The following is an 18,931-nucleotide window of genomic DNA, read 5'->3' as shown; positions in this document are numbered from 1 at the left end:
ATTGGGTTCACTCTAGAGCAGAGATTGATCCATCCTTCCTATATCCCTCATTCACATCATTCTAATGCTTTTCTGGTTTCTAAAAGCAGCTCCATTTCTACTCTGGTGCCAGCTTGGTCCTATCCCTGCCACTCCGTTCTGGTTGTCTCATGGGTGACTGAGGGTTAGGGGAGATAACCTAGCCCACTGCCCCCAACCCTTGGGAGAATTCAAAGGCTTGAGCCCAGGCTGTGGTTCTTCCTAAGCCTTTCTTCCTGGGAGCTCCCGCCAATAGTAGGCAAGCCCTCAGGTAAGCAAAGAGTAAGGCAGTTTCCCTGCTGTTCTCCCCTCCTTCTTCCCTTCCCCTTCCTCTTCCCTACTTGCCCTCCCCAGTTTCTACTCCACACCTCCTTTTACTCACCTCTTCCTTCCTCATTACTTTCCTTCTCATGACTCTTCCCTACCTCTATCCCTCACTCCCTGCTCCTGAGTTAGATCCCTTCTCTCCAAGGCCCACCCCATATACCTTGAGTTTCATCTTGGCCATGCCCCTCCCCCACCAGGCTTTCCAGAATTCCTGCAGGGAGAGGCTTGTCTTCAAGGATATGCAGCATGCCAGTTTGGCAGTTTCCCGGGGTGCACATGTGGAGGGTGCACACATGAGGACCAGCTGCCTCGGCTTCTGCAGTTATGCATGTGTGTAGAGAGGAGACAGGGTCGTATGTTACAGATGTATCCAGCCGAGCCAATCCTGGGCTGCAGAGACACACCCACATGCAACATGTGCCTCCCTGTGGGTAACCGGGACAGGTGCACGGGATGTGTTAGCCACCAGGAGAGAAGAGAAGGACTGCAACACTGACATTCTTCCTGCCCCTGGATTTACCAGCTGGAGTACCAACAGGAATCTCAAAATTTCATTTTCTTCAGAAGGAAGGAAATGCCTCTTGGGGAGTCCAGTAAGGCAGAGGACGGTCCTACCTTTCTGGTAACTAGTTGTTTATAGTGGGCAGAGAGGATAACCAAAGATGAGACCCTGGCCAGACCTGGGTGATCTGACTGTAAGCTCACAGTCTGCTTTGAGTAGGGTCTCCGCTACCTACCACATGCCTTGGACAGGTCACTTTACTCTTTTGGGCCTCAGTTTCCTTATACATCAAATGAGGGTTGCTGAGAAGATCAAACAAGTGAAGAGTTGTAAAGATGCTGTGCAAACACTTGGCGCCACTGCACCCTTCACTGATTCTTGTAATAATCATGAAAAGTCAAAGTGCGTGTGTGTGCGTGCACGGGGCGCTCGTTATTCATAGGTCCCTTACCAGGATTCGAGAATCTGAACTGGGCCCCAGGACTGGGTGGGCGCGATCGTCCCAGCCCCCACTCCCAGCCTAGGGCCGGCGCGGTCGGGTTTTCCTCCGGCAGGCGGCGGGCTGACGGCTGCAGGGCGCGCTAGGCACGTGAGGTGGCAGCGCCGTCGCCAGCTGCAGAGGCGCAGCCCTGGCCGCCCGGCTCGCCTTCCGCAGGGGCTGCCCGTGCCGCTGGACCGCGGAGACCGCCCTCCCGGTTCCGGGGCTCGCGGCCTGCCCACCTCCCTCCGCGACCGCGGCCCCAGCCCACTCCCGCCCCACCGTGCGTCCCCGCGCCACCCCTGCCAGGACCGTGAATCCCTCTGGTTTCCGCGGCGGTGTTGGTCGTCTCGGAAGCGGGTGCGCTCGGCAGCGGGCAGGGCAGCGGGCGCAGAGGCTGCCTTCGGCTCCTGCAGCTCCGCGGGTCGCCACTGGGGGCTGCCGCGCCGGAGAGCTCGGCGGGGACCGTGCGCACGGCCGCCGGGTTCCTGGGCGCCTCTGGCCGCTGGGTTTTCTCCACTGCTGGCCCCGCGCTGTCTCCGCAGCCCGCCCGACTCCCTCCCAGATTGGAGCGTGTGATCCGTGTGTGTGTGTGTGTGTGCGTGTGTGTGTGTGTGTGTTTGTGTGTGTGGAGCGGAGAGAGAAACCGGGTACGCGCGTATGCGCGCGCGCGTGGGGGGCAGTGTGCATGCGGGGAGTACGGGGGAGTGTGTTTGTGTGTGCGTGTGGGTGTGAGTGCCTGGCTCCCTCTCGCTGAGACACACATACACTCACACATACACAACCCGGCAGGCTCGTCTGAACTTGAAGACACCCCACATTCCAAGATGCCCGAGGTTCCTGGGAATGCCAGGGGTTCTTCGATCCGGAAAATCCTACCGGCATCCTCCTAGGGAGGGATTATTATTATTATTATTTTTCTTTAATCTGGAAGAGAAGAGAACAAGTTGTGCTTTCCCCCCTTCTTCTTGCTAAATGCCGTGGATATAACTGAATAAGCGGCTCAGGGCTTTCCCCGCGTGGACGTCCGAGGCCACCATCTGCCTGCATTCGCCGGAGCCGCCGGAGGGTTTAGCTCGAGTCTGTCTCGGGCGGGGAAGGATGCGTGGCCGAGCCGGGGAGCCCGGGCGCCCCGCGGAGCCGGCCTCGGTGCCTCCCAGCCGGGGGTAGATGCTGCCTCGCCCAGGTGAGTGGTCGCCGGCGCTGCGTCTTTGCGATCCCGGGTGTCCGCGGGAGCTCGGCGCGGGGCTGAACGCACCCGAGGGAACCGGGAACTTTGCATCCCTTTCTTTTTCGCTTGAAGACTCCCCGCATCCTAGGTGCTCATGCGGACACCCCCTTCTCTTTTCGCCCATCCTTATCGCGAAAGATTTCCTTTCCTTTCTTTAGTCTTTATTTCCGACAGTGGGGGTGAAACTCTGGCGGGGAGCGGGGAGAGCGGGGTCCATGTGAGACTGGAGAGCAGGATGGAGAGACGGGGAGCCACGGGTGGATGGAACCGTTGAAAACAGCAGGAGAACTTTGCCGCCAGACCACTCTGTTGCATCTCCGCACATGCAAGGCCTGGCTAGAGCCATTGCTGGGGGCTAGGTGGGGGCGCCGGGGACTCCCGGAGCTCTGTGGACTGGGTGGGGTGGGGTAAAGCCAAGTGCAGAAGGGTTGATGCAGAGCGGATGGGAGGAAGGAAGGCATGGTTGCAGTTTGGGGGGGCAGGTAGGGCAGGTTCAGGGACCCTATGCAGGCCTCAGGCAGAAAGCAGATCAGGGGGATTGTGTGTGTATGCAGCTTGGGGCATCAGAATGGCATGATGAAGCAATATGGAAAGTGGCATTAGCCATGCCTGGGTTCCTAGGTCTCTGTCTCCCACCCAGCCCTGCCCTGGTTCTAAGGTTGGCCTGGGCAGGGAGGAGGGAGAGCTGTAGACCGTTCCGAGGTGGACAGTGCCTTACTTTGCACAGACCTTCTGAGGGAGGTGTCCTACTCGTCTTCCCATCAGCCCGGTACAAAGGACAGAGACAGAGAGTTCTAGGGAGATAGAGCCTCTGAAAACCAGAGCAGGAGGGAGAAGAGAGCCTGAGTGGAGACTGCAGAGGGACTGAGCCAGACTGTTGCCAAATGCACCCGGCGACAGCAGACAGCTGCAGACAGACAGACACCTGCAGGGACAGGGAACATGTCAGAGCCTGCACTCTTGAGTTGGAGTTACAGGCATGGCTATAGATGATGACCCCCTCCCCTGGCCACAATGGAGTGTGTGTGTGTGTGTGTGTGTGTGTGTGTGTGTACGCGTGTGTGTGTACGCATGTGTATGTTTCAGGGAAGTGGCAGCTGTGGCCTCCATGGCCTGATTGGCCTTCTAGTACTGGGGGAGGGGGAAGCTTCAGGAATTTGACCCCCTGCTGCTGGGGAGGAGCAAAGCTAGGGAGGAAACTGCCATTCCCTGGGCTGTGAAGTTCCCAGGGGCCAGGGCTAGAGGTTCTATGTGGGCTGTTATTCTTGTGTGGGGGCCGATTTGGAACTCAAGGTGGGGAGCAAGGGAACTAGGTCTTGGGGTTGTGCCCTGGTCTGGTCGCTGCCCTCTGGCAGGAGCTTTATATAGCCACACACAGCAGAGCCCTGAGGGTAGTGTCATTTCCTTGTGGGGTACATCAGAGGCTGAAGGGGGTCAGAGTCCTGTAGGGAGGATTCAGAAGCTCCAAAAGGCCTGCACTTGGAGCCGTCATCCTCCGCCGACCATGCCAGCTGCCTGGGCCCTTCTGCTGATGCTGGAATGTCATCTTTCCCTTCTGACTCTGGCTGGGAGTGCAGAGTTGCATCTCCCTCTGGCCTCCTCACATGCTTCTGCTCAGGCCCCCTGCCCAGCCCTCAATTTAGAGTTTCTGGTCTAATTCCTGACCAGGAATGTAATTATTTATCTTCTTGCCCTCATCCTGGGGATGCAAACAGCAAACTTGGCATTTCTGTTTCAGCCTCTGGAAGGTTGGCTCCCAGCTCCATCTCCTGTCTAGAAGAACTGGGTGCCTGCCTGCTGTGGGCTGGAGGCTGGGGTTCAGGGTTCCTTCTTCTGTGAAGTGCCAGTTCTTTGCTCAGGCCCAGAAACGTGAGAAGCTGAGGAGTCTGGCCTGAGAGAGGGTGAGCTGGGAGCTTCCAGGAGGTGAGGCTGAGGAGGAGAAGCAAGATAGATGGGAAGAAAATGCAGTCAGAGTGGGTGGGGCCACCGGGGAAACCAGGCAGCCTTCTGGCCAACTGAGTCCTTCTTTGACTGAAGGAGGAATTGCTCTTCTTATCTTTGCTTCAGCTCCAAAGGAAAAAAAAAAAAAAAAACAGGGATTCTGGCCTCCAAGTGCCAGTTTGCCAAGCCTCTTCAGCCTGTGGGGTTGAGCAGGTTCTGCTCTCCTTTTTTGCAGGGTGGATGTATAGAGGCTTATAAGCTCCTGGCGTGGGGTCTGTCTACCCAGGGACAGTGGAGAAGTGAAATTGGAATTAATTGTTTTCAGAAACTCCCCTTTCCTAAGGTAGATATTAGCATCTAGGGAGTTCACAGTCTGATGGGGGAGGCTGCTAGACTGGAAGCAGAGACATATAGCAATAAACAACCTGGGATGGCCAAGTGGAATTGGACTCTGAACAAGAGCAACAACAATTTGAGTATTTTGTGATTTTCCTTTGGGTAGGGGTGGAGTTTTAGGGTCCAACTTATTGAAGGGATAGAGTTGTCATATAATGGAATGAAACCTCAACTTGGGGGGCCTGGGTTCAAATTCTGACTCTGCCATATCTTGGTTAACAATGTGAGTCTTTGTGTTTTGACCTGGTAAAATAAAATAATAGCATGTACCCAATAGATGTATTATGACCTGATGTTTTCCTGGCAGTCCCCAAACCCCTTTTCAGATCTGGGAGAGTCTTCAGTGGAAACAGGGAGGGTCGGAAGGGAGGGAGAGTTCTTCAGAGACATGGAGGATAGTACAGCCAACTTCCCCCTGTCCAGGGAGCTGCCAGGAGGGTTTGATGCCATCAGACATAAGCTGATTGTTAAAAGGCTCCAGAAAGCCCTCCAGAAAACTTTGAGAATTGATGGTTGAGGAGCAAATTTCACCTCTGGGGCCCTGGCACCTGCTTCCCTCCCTTTCTCTTGTTTGTTTTGGATTTTTATGGCCATGCACATTTGCTCAGGAAGTGGGGCTCTGCATTTTACAAGTATCACCCGCCACCCTTTCCTGTCTGAGGTTTGAATGTAAAATACCCCCCCAACCGCCGCCAGCACCCAGTCTTCTCTTTTTGACTCTCTTGCCCACTCCCCCAAGGGTGACCTCACAGGAATGTTGTGAGGCCCAGGTAAAGTGAATGGATACAGCTCTGTGGGGCCTGGGCAGGGGTTGTGATTGAACTGGGTCCTATCTGTGTAGTAGCAGGAGGGATATATCCAATTTGAGAGAGGGGCCTGGTTTTCTTACTGATGAGACAGGATGCTAATGGTCATCCCCCAGGGTTGTTGGAAGGGCACAGCAGCATGTGTGACTGCACTTTGTAAACTGGACAAGCCCTTTAGCACTCACAGCTATATTTGTGACCCTTTCTCTTTAAGACTGTCACTAAAATGTCAAATATAATTATACTCAGGTATCAGGGCACTAAAGGTGGACTTTCACGGGTCAGTTTTATGTGGGACTGCAGTTAACCAGTGATTACAGGCCAGGCAGGTGGACACTGTGCCTTCTGAGAAAAGGGGTGTTAAGAACCTGCAGAAACAGGGCAGTTGTGGTTCACATAATTGGGTGGGACTGGTAACAGGAAGCTAGGAAGAGGCACATGGGCAGCATTTTTGGTAGAAGCACTTTTGGAGGGTTTTTCCTAATCACACCCTCCCATTATATTTTAATACCACAGATATACTATATGTGTATATATACTATATATATGTATATATGTGTATATATGTCAATATATACTATATATATATGTATATCTGTACTTTTTATATCAAAAGATTAAGTTCTCTTTTTTTGCCTCCCCACCAAGCACACATTTTTGCCCCCTTGGGGGCGATATTGTCCCCACTGAGGATGCATTGACTTAAAATTAACAGAGGTAAGTGTTAGTTAGAAGAGGTGGATTAGTGAGATGGGGAATCCAGAAGATAGTGAGGGAGACAGATGCACTCGCAACTTGCTACCCCAAGTGTGGTCTGTGGACCAGCATCAGCATCACCTGAGTAGGGATCTCCATTTTATCAAGATGGGAGGTCGGGACAGTGTTGGGTTGACTGCCCAAGAACACAAGGCTAAACTTTGAACAGAGGGTCAAAAATAGCTATGTTCTGGGCCACTCAGCTTGTTCAACTATTGAGTCCAAATCACCAAGCAAGTTTTAGTAAGGACACGGTCTACCCATGTCATGATTTATCAGTCTTTTTTTTTTTTTCTGAGTGATTTCCTTGCGTTGTAACTGAGGGTTGTATAGAAGGTATGGGGGCCCTGCAGAGAAGACCCAAGGCTTCCATGCAACGGAAAATCAGGGCATCTTTGATTTGAACAGGTCTGGGCCTGCTTTTTTGAATGTCTCCAAGGGCCAAGCCTAATGGAGACCAGACCAACCTGAGGAACAGACTGGAACTATAGAGACAAGATATAGGTGTTAAACTGTGCCAAGCTGGATTAAGGAACAAAACTGTGTTCTCTTAATTTATCAACCTGCTTGGGATTGTCTGCAGGAGAGCCGGGGCCTCCCTGGCAACCTTCCAATATTAACAGGGCAGCCCCAAAAACATACGAGATTGCAAAATAAGTTGGGCTCTTTAGAATTCACTGCATTTATTATTGGCATGTCCTATATTAATTCACCCACCAGCAGGAGCTAAGCTACAGTTCACGTGCCCAGAAACAACCTAAAGAAGCAGAAAGCTGAGCATCTCTGAACCCCTCTTCCTTCCATGTTTCCTGCCTGGGTCCTCTCCCCTCAACACATCCCTTCCTCTACCCCATTTTGGTGTAGGACAACACAGAGGAGCAGGCTCCCTCTTGCCTTAACCCAGATCTCTAATAAACTTCCTGGGGATGCAAAGTCTATTTGGCCCTCTCATTTCTTCTTCCCAGGGACTCACTTCCTATTACTTTTCTCCAAAAGTAGTACTCTGTTCCCAGCTACCCCATTCTTTTTCATTCTCCTGTTAAGGCGGCTTTAGTCAAAGAAGCCAGGGGGTCCCCCAACTAATACTGAGGGTCTGTGGAGGCTCCTACTTCAGAATAATTGTAAAGTAGGCCTTGATATTACATGACTCTCTCTGGTCCCCAAAACATATGAAATGTGGCCACTCAGCCTGCAGGACTTGGAGAAGTTTGGGGAATGAGCCATACCAGGGTCTCAGTACCTAGTGAGAGAGCAATGGATGATGGCAGTGAAGGCAAAGGCATTTCTGACTTTCTGAGCTCCTGGAACCTCCTAAAAATGCCTAACAATGACTGTAAGATGAGGCCTTGTCATTCTAAAAAGGTATTGAAGATTTCTGGATGGGTAGAATTGATTCCTTGACTCAACCTTTCCTGTAATGAAGTCACTATAGTACCTAGAAATGTCCCCCTGGGGCAGAAGGGAGGGAGGATGGATGGGGATCTGGGGTCATGGAGGTGAGAGGTTAGAGGTCCTCCTATAGCACAAGGCACTGACGGCTGGTCAGAGAATGCTTGCTGGGGTGCAGCGGAACCTAGAATGAGCTCTCCTTTTAGCTCTGCCCGTAACTTGCTGTGTGACTTTGGCCATCCCCTCTGTCTTCCTGTCCTCGCCTGTGGTTTAGAGCCTGTGTGCTCTCCTAAGGCCTTTTCAGTTCAGGAGGTTGATCCTTTGATTTACGAGTCCATGATCCAGCCTCAGAGCAGACATCTCTGCGGAGCCATCTAGGCCCTGGAAGTTACTTGGCTGGGGTCCTCCATCCTCCTTTCCATCCTCTTCTGCCAGACAGCACTGACCGGAGGCTTTTCTTTGCTTCGTGCTCCTGACTAGTCTATGACCAAACACTGTAACTGGGTTTCGTTTGGAATGACCAGGATCCCAGGGCTGCCGTCTGAATGAGGGTGTCTCTTTCCTCCCCATTCCACCACATACATGTGCACATACACACACATTCATACACACACACACCCACCAGTGTACACATGTCCACATACCTCACACACATCCACACTTGCATGCCCACACATATATACACACACATTTATGCTCACACTCACACATACGTTCACATACATATACACACTCCCAAATACTCACACTTGTACATTCATACATGCATGCACACATTCATGTACACACGTTCATGAGTTCATATACCTTCTCTTACAAATGCAACACTCCCACATATTCACACATACATGCACACACTCCCTTTTTCCACTGCACTGGCTTCTCCCTCAAAGACATAGGCGGGTGCCATTCAACCCTTCCAGCTCACTGTCTACTTTAGAGAGCATGTCAATACATGGCCTTCTGTCATTCCTATAGCCCTCTGACCTCATTCAGGAGGACAAAACCATGTCTTCTTTTGTATATGGATGAGGAAACTGGCTTGGATTTGCAGGTAACAGGGTCAGGATGAGTGCCAAGACTTCTGGATCCGGTCCAGAGATTCACCTATCACTTCGGAGCTGCCGTAGTAATTTCTGCTCTGTAGAACAACCCTGGAAGACAGGAAGGGTATATTTTGTCCCTGGTTAAAGATGGGAAACTAAGGATCAGGGAGATTCACACACAGACAAAGGGTGACCAGATCCTCTATCCTTCCAAGCCAGGTCATGTGCATACTCCAGCCGCTTCTTGGTGATCATGTCTTCCTTCCTGGCTCTCAGTCTGCTAGAAGCTTTTATTCACACTAAACTCCAGCAAGTGAGAAATGCCACCCTGGGGCAGCCCATGGGCATTCCAGTTTCAGTTCTGACTTGTTTTCACCAAAATAGGGTGTGGGAGAAGGGTGGACTGCCTCTGTCCTTAGGGTCGAGGTAAATAAGCCCTCTCATTGCCATTTCTCATGATGGGATCAAGCTACGCTCATCATCAATGTATCCTTTTTTGTAGTCTCAGCCCACCTCACCTCTTGAGGCTATAGCTTCTGTGCTTTTCTGCCTGCCATGGCAGTGAGGTTTCCTTTAGCTCGCTCTGAAGTGCTTCCTTCACTTCCTTCAAACTTAAGGCCCTGTTCCTTTAAGATGTGGTAAGCAATCCCAATCTTCTTCACCCATCCCTTTCACGACTTGATTCCCCTGTTTAGTTTAATTCAGCAAGCATTAATTGAATGCCTACTACATGCCACCCAGGGAGCCTGACACTGCAAAGGTGAATTACCTCTCCAATCCCTGTGTGCACGCAGCCCTCAGTCTCACCGATCATTTGACTTCTTCTCTTGCACTTTTTCCAGCCCTGTTTGTGGACCCCAGGACTTGATTATGTTGGGGGTGGCGGTTCCAAGTTCTGGCTGATTTCTAGTGCAGCCCTTCACCTGCATTCTCATATGTGTGTGTGTGTGTGTGTGTGTTCGTGTGTGTTGCTTAGGAGTCAGTCAAGGTCACACATGATTAACTGCTTGATGTAAAGCTGATAGTGGTGGTGATGATGATGATAATGATGATGGTGATTATATGGTGATGGTAATGAAGTCCACTTAAGAAACAGGCTCTCAAGCTGCTTTCCCACCCTGCTCTACTGCTAAGCTGACATCTTACCATCTTACCCAAATAGAAACTGATAGGATGAAGAGATTTGGGGTCATCGTCCCAATTTAGAGACAGCTGGCCTGAAAGGAACCATTAATCTTCCTCCTTGCCTGAGGACTTATGTCACAGGGGCTGAGCTGGGAAGAAGGGGAGCTGAGGCTAGAGCCCCTGGAATAGACATTAAATCCTGGACTCTCTGTCCAGAGTCACACCTTCTAGGCACATGACAATAAGGGCTATTGCCCTGGAGGAGAGGGTGGTTCCCCAAGCTGTTGAGGGGCAAGAATCTGTGAATGAGGATGCTGGCAGGGATTGTGCTTGCAATCGCAGAGTGGTTGCAAATGGGCAAAGCAGATCCCTGATGCTTGGGAAGTCTTCATCTGATGAGCAAAGACCAGTCCTTGTCCTTGGGAAGTTTATGTCTAAGGAGGAGGACAAAGCAGATACACAAGGCACATTATTAGGGAACATTTAGGCACCAAAATTCGTGGATGGAGCATCTTTCTCACAGGGAGAAATGTGTGTACCTGTGCCTGCATTTGTAGGATTTGCATTGTATTCTGTTTTCCTGGTTGTGTGAACTTGAGTGGGTTATTCTTTCTGTGCCTCAGTTTTCTCATCCGCAAAATGAGGATAATAATAGTACCCACCTCACAGGGTCGTTAGGAAAATTAAATGAACTACTATACATAAGGTACTTGGAGCAGTGCCTGGCACATATTGAACAATATATACGTGTGAGCTATTAGTGGTAGTAGTAGAAATAGTGGTATTTTTCTAAGCATGGAGAGGACCATACTTAGGAAAATACCACTGAGGACCCTCTTAACTGATACTCCTTTCTAACAACCATCTCTTAAGTTAGATATTAATTTGGGGAATCTCCACATGATCTCATTTGTCCCTTGCAACAATCCTACCAGGCAGTCAGGATAGACATTATGATTATAACCACTTTGCATAAAGGGGAACTGAGGCACAGATGTTATGAAGTGGTTTCTGGTCTGATGGGGTTTTCATTGTACCTTACAGACACAGTGCATTCAGGCGAGGGGTCACAAGAATCTTGGAGCAGAGGGTTTTGGATGATGATAGCTGATAAGTTCAGGACTGGCCTTCCCACCTGGCCCTTATGCATGTTGGGATCAGACTGCTGGAAAAATAAACCACGGTGGGGAAGGAAGATCTCATTCCAGGCTTGCATAACTAGGCTGGGTCCACATGAAATGGCATGGGGAGAAGCAGGCTGCCCTCTACACAGCACCACAGAGGATGGGAGTTAGGCCACAGGACATGAGTATTGAAGCCTTTTGAAACTGTCATGAATGCCTTGGGATGGGGATAGGGATAAGAGTAGCATCCACTTTATAGGGTTGTTGAATGCTTATGTGAGGGCAGGGCTGTCCTGGGAGCACTCAGGGGGCACAGAAGGGACGGGGAACCTGGATTGGGAACCTTCTGATTCAGCCTGGCCTGGTGTGTGGGGAGAAAGCCAGAGACATCCTCCTGGGCCATATTCCTACCCACCCCAACACCTTTGTCCCAGGGCTGCTCCTAATGGTGGGAAAGGGACCCTCCTGGATCTTTTGGTTTGAAAGGGCTTGGAAAGTATTTGGGGCAAGAAAATGGGCCTTGGGGGCTTGGTGCGGTGGCTCATGCCTGTAATCCCAGCACTTTGGGCGGCCGAGGCAGGCGGATTGCCTGAGCTCAGGAGTTTGAGACCAGCCTGGGCAACATGGTGAAACTCCGTCTCTACTAAAATACGAAAAATTAGCTGGACATGGCCACGGGTGCCTGTAGTCCTGGCTACTCGGGAGGCTGAGGCAGGAGAGTCACTTGAACCCAGGAGGTGGAAGTTGCAGTGAGCTGAGATCATGCCACTGCACTCCAGCCTGGGTGACAGAGCGAGACTCCATATCCAAAAAGAAAAGAAAAGAAAAGAAAAGAAAAGAAAATGGGCCTTGGGCCAGGACCCAGAAGAGGGAATGAGGACCTCCAGCAGGGAGAACCAGACTGGAGGAGGGAATGCTTGTGGGGGTGGGGTTTTAGGAATTCAGGGGTGTCAGGGTGCAGGAACGGATCATGCATGGATCAGTATCTAGGGTGGGACATGAGGTGATGATGGAGGGTTGGTGTGGGACTATGGGAAGAGGAGTCAGGAAGGTGAAGAAGACCAGAATGAGACAGCAGCAAGAACCACAGGAGGAGAGCTGGGGGTGGGACCCGACTGAAGCCCAGGCCTCCCAGCCACTGTCTGCTCAGAGCCAGGCTGGCCAGGACCCAAAGCCCCAGCTCAGTGTCTCTCTCTTGGGGTGGGGAGAGAAGTCAAGGCCCTGAGCTCCTTCTAGGGCTCTGTGATCAGCCTGTTCCGTAAATCTCAGGCCATGTAAATTTGGTGCATAATTGGGAGGCACTGCAGGTACCTGCGGCTCCAGGATAAAATCCAGGCAGCTCCGGAGAGAGAGCAATGGATCATGAGTTACAGGGAAGGCCGGTGGGACCCAGTGGTGGCTGGCCCAGCTTGAGGCATGAGTTATCTCAGGCTGGGCTGCCCTGCCATGCTGCTGCGCTGCAATGCCAGGCTGATATTTACTGTGTATTGGTTTTTAAATTACAGTACAACATTGATTCGCTGCTCTTTCAGTTCAGCCCTCGCTCTCTGTCCCTGTTCTGCTCGGCCTTTCTCTGCCTCTCCGTGTCTCTCTCCATCTGTCTTGTCTCTCTCCAATTCAGTTTTTAATGCAGAGTATTATCTTACATTGTATCATGTTCCCCTATGGAATTAGGCTTACGCTGCTTTGTATTTATTGGAGGATGCATTATATTAATCCCTTCCATGCATACAGCACTTTATACATTTTAAAGCTCTACCTGCAGCCATACCTGTCTTCTTTGGACCCCATGACAGTGAGGAAGTAGGGCAAGCAGACTTGTCTCCATTTAAACGCGAGGAAACTGTAGCTCAGGAAGGCTAATGGAATGACCAGGTCATGCTTGCATTATATTATATTATACCATAATAATAATGGCTACTGGGTATTGAATGCTTGCTGTGAGCCCTGTGCTATTCTAAAATAAGCTTTATGTACTTATTTTATGCCCACATTCATTCTGTGCAGTAGGTATTGTTATTACTTCATTTTACAGGTGAAGGAATGAAGATTCAGAGTGGGTTAGTAGCTTGCCCAAGGTCACACAGCTATTACAGTAAAATTCAACTTTGGATTAGCTGGATTCAAACCCCAGCAGCCAGCTCCTGAGCCCCCTCTCTCAACCAGGATGCATGCTGTCACGTGCTGTGATCCCTGAGTTGGATTGGGGGTGGGAAAGTGGGGATGGGGTGGGATGGCTTCATGGTGCTACAAGAGGCATTCTTGTCCTCACATGACTTCTGTTTCTTTATGTTTTCACTGCACCCAGGGGAAAGGCCTGGGGACCTTGCAACAGCAGGAAATGTCCCCAGGGCAAGGGGCCAAGTTCCTTTACCCCAATATCCACAGATGGTTAGGGCCCCAATATCCACCGTTTTGGCCCCCAAGCAAGGGCAGAAGGACAGGTGCAGAGTAAGGCTGGTGGGAGCCCTGGCTGGGTGGTGTGGTTGCCATCTGCCCTCCTTCTTTCCTGTGTCCATGGAAGGAGGGTGACATCCTGACCTCCATGGGGTCTCTCTCAGGACTGCCTTTGTGTGTTCCCTTGCCCTGTGTTTAAGAGGCAAAGCTGCTTGCAGCCCAGGAGCACCTCGGAGCTGGGCTTAGCTCCCAGGAGCACAGTGAGCCAGTGGGCAGCAGGGGAAGAGCTGGGGGTTCTGTGCACTCTGCCAGTTCCAGCCCGCCCTCACTAGTGCACAGCAGTGAGGAGGCCCTGCTGAGTGCTGCCCACTGCGGCCTGAGATGCCTGGTTCCTGAGCAGGAGTTGGGAGGGGTGACTGGGTCTTGTGTAGACCATCCTGAGGAGTCCTTCCTCTCCAGATCCTCACATCCCCACTTCCTCCATCATCCTAAGGACCCATTGCCATGGCTGGAGTCAGGCCACAATATGCTACTTGCCATGGCCCAGACACTTATCTCCCTGTCTCCCAGGTCACACTCATGGCGAAGTGTGTTTTGGGAGAAGCAGGGATCCCCTGTGCTGTCTGCATGCCCCTTATTGGGGTAGGTGGGGGAAAAGGGTCCTGAGCCTGAGGATGTTGTGAGTCCCATGACTCCAAGGAGCCATCCTTGGCAGAGTGCAGCCCTGCACATCTGCACTTCCGTGGGCCCTGCTGTGAAGTGAAGCTTGCTCTCTGCCCACTTCTCACTCTGTCCTTGCTAATGGGGCCCTGCTCTCTCTCCGGAGCTGCCTGGATTTTATTCTGGAGCCGCAGGTACCTGCAGTGCCTCCCAATTATGCACCAAATTTACATAGCCTGAGATTTATGGAACAGGCCACACATTTATGGAAAGTGTGAAGTATAAAGGTAAAGTGAAGCTTATACTTTTTCCTGTGGGCTCAGAATCATCCAGCACTCCCCGCCACCCCCCACCCCGTGATGGACACAAACTGGGAGCATAACTCCGAGGCTGATGTTTCTGTTGCTTTTCTTATTAATAGCTACTACTTGATGAGCAGTTGATATGTGAGAGGAATTCTAGCACAGTGAGTCAGGCCTGGGAGTCAGACAGCTGGGTTCAAATCTCAGCAGTTCCACTTAGGAGCTGTGTACCCTCGTGCAAGTCACTTAGCTCTTTGAGCCTCACTTTCCCCTTCTGTAAAATGGAGCGAGCACCAATACTTAATCCCTAGGGTTGTCATGAGTATAAAATGGTAAATAGCTACAAAATGCTACAGCACCTGGCACATGGCATATGTTATTAAAGTGTTTGTCTATACCATATTTATATGCATTCTCTCATTTTGTCTCCCAACTACTTTTGCAAAGTAGGTATTACCTCCCTGCACATGTGAAAACTGAAGCTCAAAATATCAATGAGATTTGCTCCAAGTCTAGGGTGACCACCTGTCCGAATTTGCCTGAGACTAAGGGGATTCCTGGGATGCAGTACTTTCAGTTGTGGTTTGTTTGTTTGTTTGTTTTGTTTTTGACACAAGTTTCGTTCTTGTTGCCCAGGCTGCAGTGCAATGGCGTGATTTCGGCTCACTGCAACCTCTGCCTCCCAGGTTCAAGTGATTCTCCTCCTTCAGCTCCCTGAGTAGCATCACCATGCCTGGCTAATTTTTGTATTTTTAGTAGAGATGGGGTTTCACCATGTTGGCCAGGCTGATCTCGAACTCATGACCTCGGGTGATTCACCTGCCTCGGCCTCCCAAAGTGCTGGGATTACAGGCGTGAGCCACTGTGCCCGGCCAGGACTTTCAGTTTTGAAGTTAGGAAAGTCCCAGGCCAAATAGGATGAGTTGAGCACCCTACCCAGGTCACAGAGCAAATGCATGGATGAGCCAGGATTTGAATCCAGTTGTTTCTGATATCCACTGCCATGCCCTAAGCCATTCTAGACACTCTTGGGGATGGAGCCTCTCTTAGCTGCCCACATTTATGGAGCTCCGGCAGGCTCAGAGATGCTGTCCCACTTCATTCTCACAAAACTCTGTCACTTAGGCAAATTACAGCAAAGAGGGAACTGAAACACAGAGGTCGAGTAATGCACCCTGGGTCACCTAGCTAAGAAGTGGCCGGGTTGCGACTGGCACCCAGGCCATCTGGCCCCAGTGCCCCACACTCCTGACCACTCTGCTGCAGCTTGCCTCCTATCCTTTCCAAATTCCCCCCAACTGTACCTGGTCTCATTTTTCATCCCAATGGCCTCTGGAATAGTCAGGGCAGGTACTTTTAAACCTGTTCTATAGGACAGAAAACTGAGGCTCAGAGAGGCCAAATTCCTAAGCTAAGGTCACACAGCTTGTAAGTGATGAAGGCAGGATTAGATTTCATCAGGAGTTCTCAGCTGATGCTTCTCACTCTTGTTTTCGTGTTTGATAAATGGGCAGGATGCCTCCAGTCCTTTTCAGTTCTGTTCAAATTCATATGAAATTTATGAGGTCTCAGTCATCACTGGGGCAGCTATGCAGGCAGCAGGTTTGGCAGGACATGGGCTCGTGCAGTCCTTTGGCTCCAATATTCTATTTGATGTAGTTGTCATTATCCGATCCTTCCCCCAGCAGGTAGAGGAGGCACCTTGTTGCAGAATGAACATGCCCACCTGCTAACAGCCCATCTGCTGACTATAGGAGCCCACCAGCAGCCCCAGGGTTCTCTGTGGACTTCCAGCTCTCACTCCTTCCACTAGCTGGGGATTAAACATAGAAAAGGCTGCATTCTCCTGCTTGGGCAGCAAAGATGCTATTAATGCCAGGCTGGCTTCTAAGGCAACTAAATAAACAGAAAGGACAGGGACAAGAGTCTATAAATTCTAAATGATGTTCAGGAAAGTGGCCTGGGCCCCAAGCCCCATAAAACCCAGGCAGCCTGCTGGGCTGGTGGTGCTTTATTGGCCCCTTCCTCTGCTGCGGGGTCATATGCCCATCAAGCCTCCCACTTGTAAGGTACTTTTTCCCTTTAACTTCCAAACACTTCCCATAGTAATTAGCATTTCATGGTTGTCTTTAAGCCACTCATATGGCTGCATCACTCCCCCATTTAACAGATAGGAAAACTGAGGCACCCAGGGGGCTAATGAACTGGATAATGGCCCAGGTCCCTTGATGCTGATCTAGAAAGTTTTCTCTGATGTTCATACTAAGTAAGCACTTACTACATGCTGGGCACTGTTTTAAGCCCTTTGTACTTATTATCTAATGTATTGCCCATGACAACCTAGGGCACAGGTACTGTTATTTTAACTATCATCTCTACGTCCTAGTGAGGAAACTGTGATATAGAGGGTTTAAGTAACTTGCTCAGGCCCACACATGTGATAAGTGGCATGCAGGGATTTGGCCCTACACCCTCAACCATCATGCTGTTAGCAAAGCGTGGGAGCAGAACGGGAGGAGGGGTAGCTGCTGTCCTGAAGGGCCTGGTTCTTTGCTTCTTCCCAGGAAACCTGTTTCGGAGCCCCCCCTGTTTCGGAGACTCTGTGCTCTGGGCAGCTTCAGAACCTCCAGAGAGACATAACTCAAGGAGCAGTGAGGGCAGGCGAGGGGCTGGGCAGGTCGATTGAGAAGTACCATGGAGAGAGCACCAGGCTGGGAGTCTGGACACTTGCATGGCCATGCCAGCTCCGCCACCAACTTGTTGTGGGGCCCTCAAAGGCTCTTCCCCTTTTCCTCTGCCTGTCTCTGATTTGGATGGAGGTGGGGCATCACATGATTTGGGGATCCACCTGCTGGTGGTGACGGCAGCAGAAAGGAGGGCCACAGAGGCTCCAACATCGGACCTGGCCCTGCCCTCACTGTCAGAAGTGCAGACCCACATTGGGTGCCCCAATTGCCTGCTAAAACCTGGGCTATTTAAAACACCCAGCGCCACGAGGTTCCCCTACTTTGGGAGGACTCTGGGTTTCAGCTCCCTCCCTCCCCATTGCCCTGCCTTATGGGGTTTGCTGGGGGTTAGGGAAATGACGGACCTTGGCTTCTGCAAGTTGTCTGCAGTCCAACACTGCTTTCCCATGGTGGGTGTCAGAGGAGGGGCTCTACTGAGGGCTGGAGTGGTGCAGCATCCTCTTATTCTGGCCAAGGTCTGTGAAGTCCCCAGATCAATGAAGGAGAAAGAAGAAATTCTTCAATGTGTTGCCAACCTAACCAACCTTGCATGATTCCATTCAACTCACTTGCAGTTAACAGATGTTTACTGAGCACCTAGTATTGGTCAGCTGCTAGGTGACAGAGGCTAGCTAATTAGACTTAGTTTCTGCCTTCAAGGGCCTCCCAGTCTGGTGGGGAGGCAGAGAGGTAAACAAACAATTATAATGCACCATGATGGTCCTGTGACTGGAGGCAGGAACCTGCAGTGCTTCCAGCAAGAGGTGATTCCTCTCCAGCTCTGCTTCCGGGGCCTCTTGCTAAATGGCTGCAGCACCCTCTTGAATGGCCCCATTAAGCTCCTCTACGCCATTCTCCCATAGACAATGCACACACCTTGCTGAAGATGTTTCAGTGCATTTAGAGTAAAATCCTAACCCTTTAGCTGGCCTGCCAGGCACTGGCCCTGTCCATTTCTTTACCTCCTTTGTGCCTTCTCCCCATGTCTAGCACCCTGAGGGAACCATGAACATTTACTAGAAAAGATCATGTTCTTTTCCACCTCTGGGCCTTTGCATTCTGCCTAGAACACCATTTCTCTACACTCTGCATGGCTGGACACTACTCGTCCTTCAGATGTCAGCTTAAATATTGCTTTTAGGGATGGCCTGACCACTCCCACTCTAAAGTTCGGCCCCTTGCTGCTCTCACTAAGAGCAGCTTCCCCCGGCCCCAGGTGTTCCTTTCCACACTCTGTATCTGCTTGTTGGTTTATTGCTTCTCTCTTGCAGCCTGTGAACAATGTGGGGCAGGAATGGGGAAGGGACAGGGTGGCCCAGGGTTAAAAGTGCAGACTGGTGCTTAGACTGCCTGTGCAGAAATCTGGCTGCACAACTCAGTGCTGTGTGACTCTGGGGAAGTTGCTTTATCTCTCTGTGTCCCAGTTTCTTCATGTGTAAAATGGAAGAAATAATAATACCTGCCCCCACAGAGGTGTGGTTTGGGCTAAATGAGTTAATATATGTAAAGCACTTAGAACAGTGTCTGGCACATGGCAAGTGCTCAATAAATATTAGCTATCATTATTATTTTTATATCCACTGCTTAGAATAGTGCCCAGCTCAATAAATATTTGATGATTGGCTGAGACACCTGGGCTGAATCTTCAAGGAAGTAGTTGAGGGTTGGTTAGAGAGAGAATGGTGACTCTTAGCCCTGGCTGCATGT

At 50.9% G+C, this 18,931-nt stretch overlaps 1 protein-coding gene across 1 annotated transcript in view; it reads left to right on the top strand.

Moving 5' to 3' along the window:
* The first annotated feature begins 1,477 nt into the window (after positions 1–1,477).
* Positions 1,478–18,931, top strand: part of LRFN2 (leucine rich repeat and fibronectin type III domain containing 2) — a 197,234-nt gene continuing 179,780 nt past the window's right edge. The window contains exon 1 of the mRNA XM_016955413.4: positions 1,478–2,511. The gene's annotated coding sequence lies outside the window, so the exon portion shown is untranslated. The remainder of the gene's footprint in view (positions 2,512–18,931) is intronic.

Source organism: Pan troglodytes, chromosome 5, assembly GCF_028858775.2.
Source record: "Pan troglodytes isolate AG18354 chromosome 5, NHGRI_mPanTro3-v2.0_pri, whole genome shotgun sequence".
Lineage (NCBI taxonomy): Eukaryota > Metazoa > Chordata > Mammalia > Primates > Hominidae > Pan > Pan troglodytes.
Note: the sequence above shows the minus strand (reverse complement) of the source record. Positions and strands in the feature narration are given on the sequence as shown.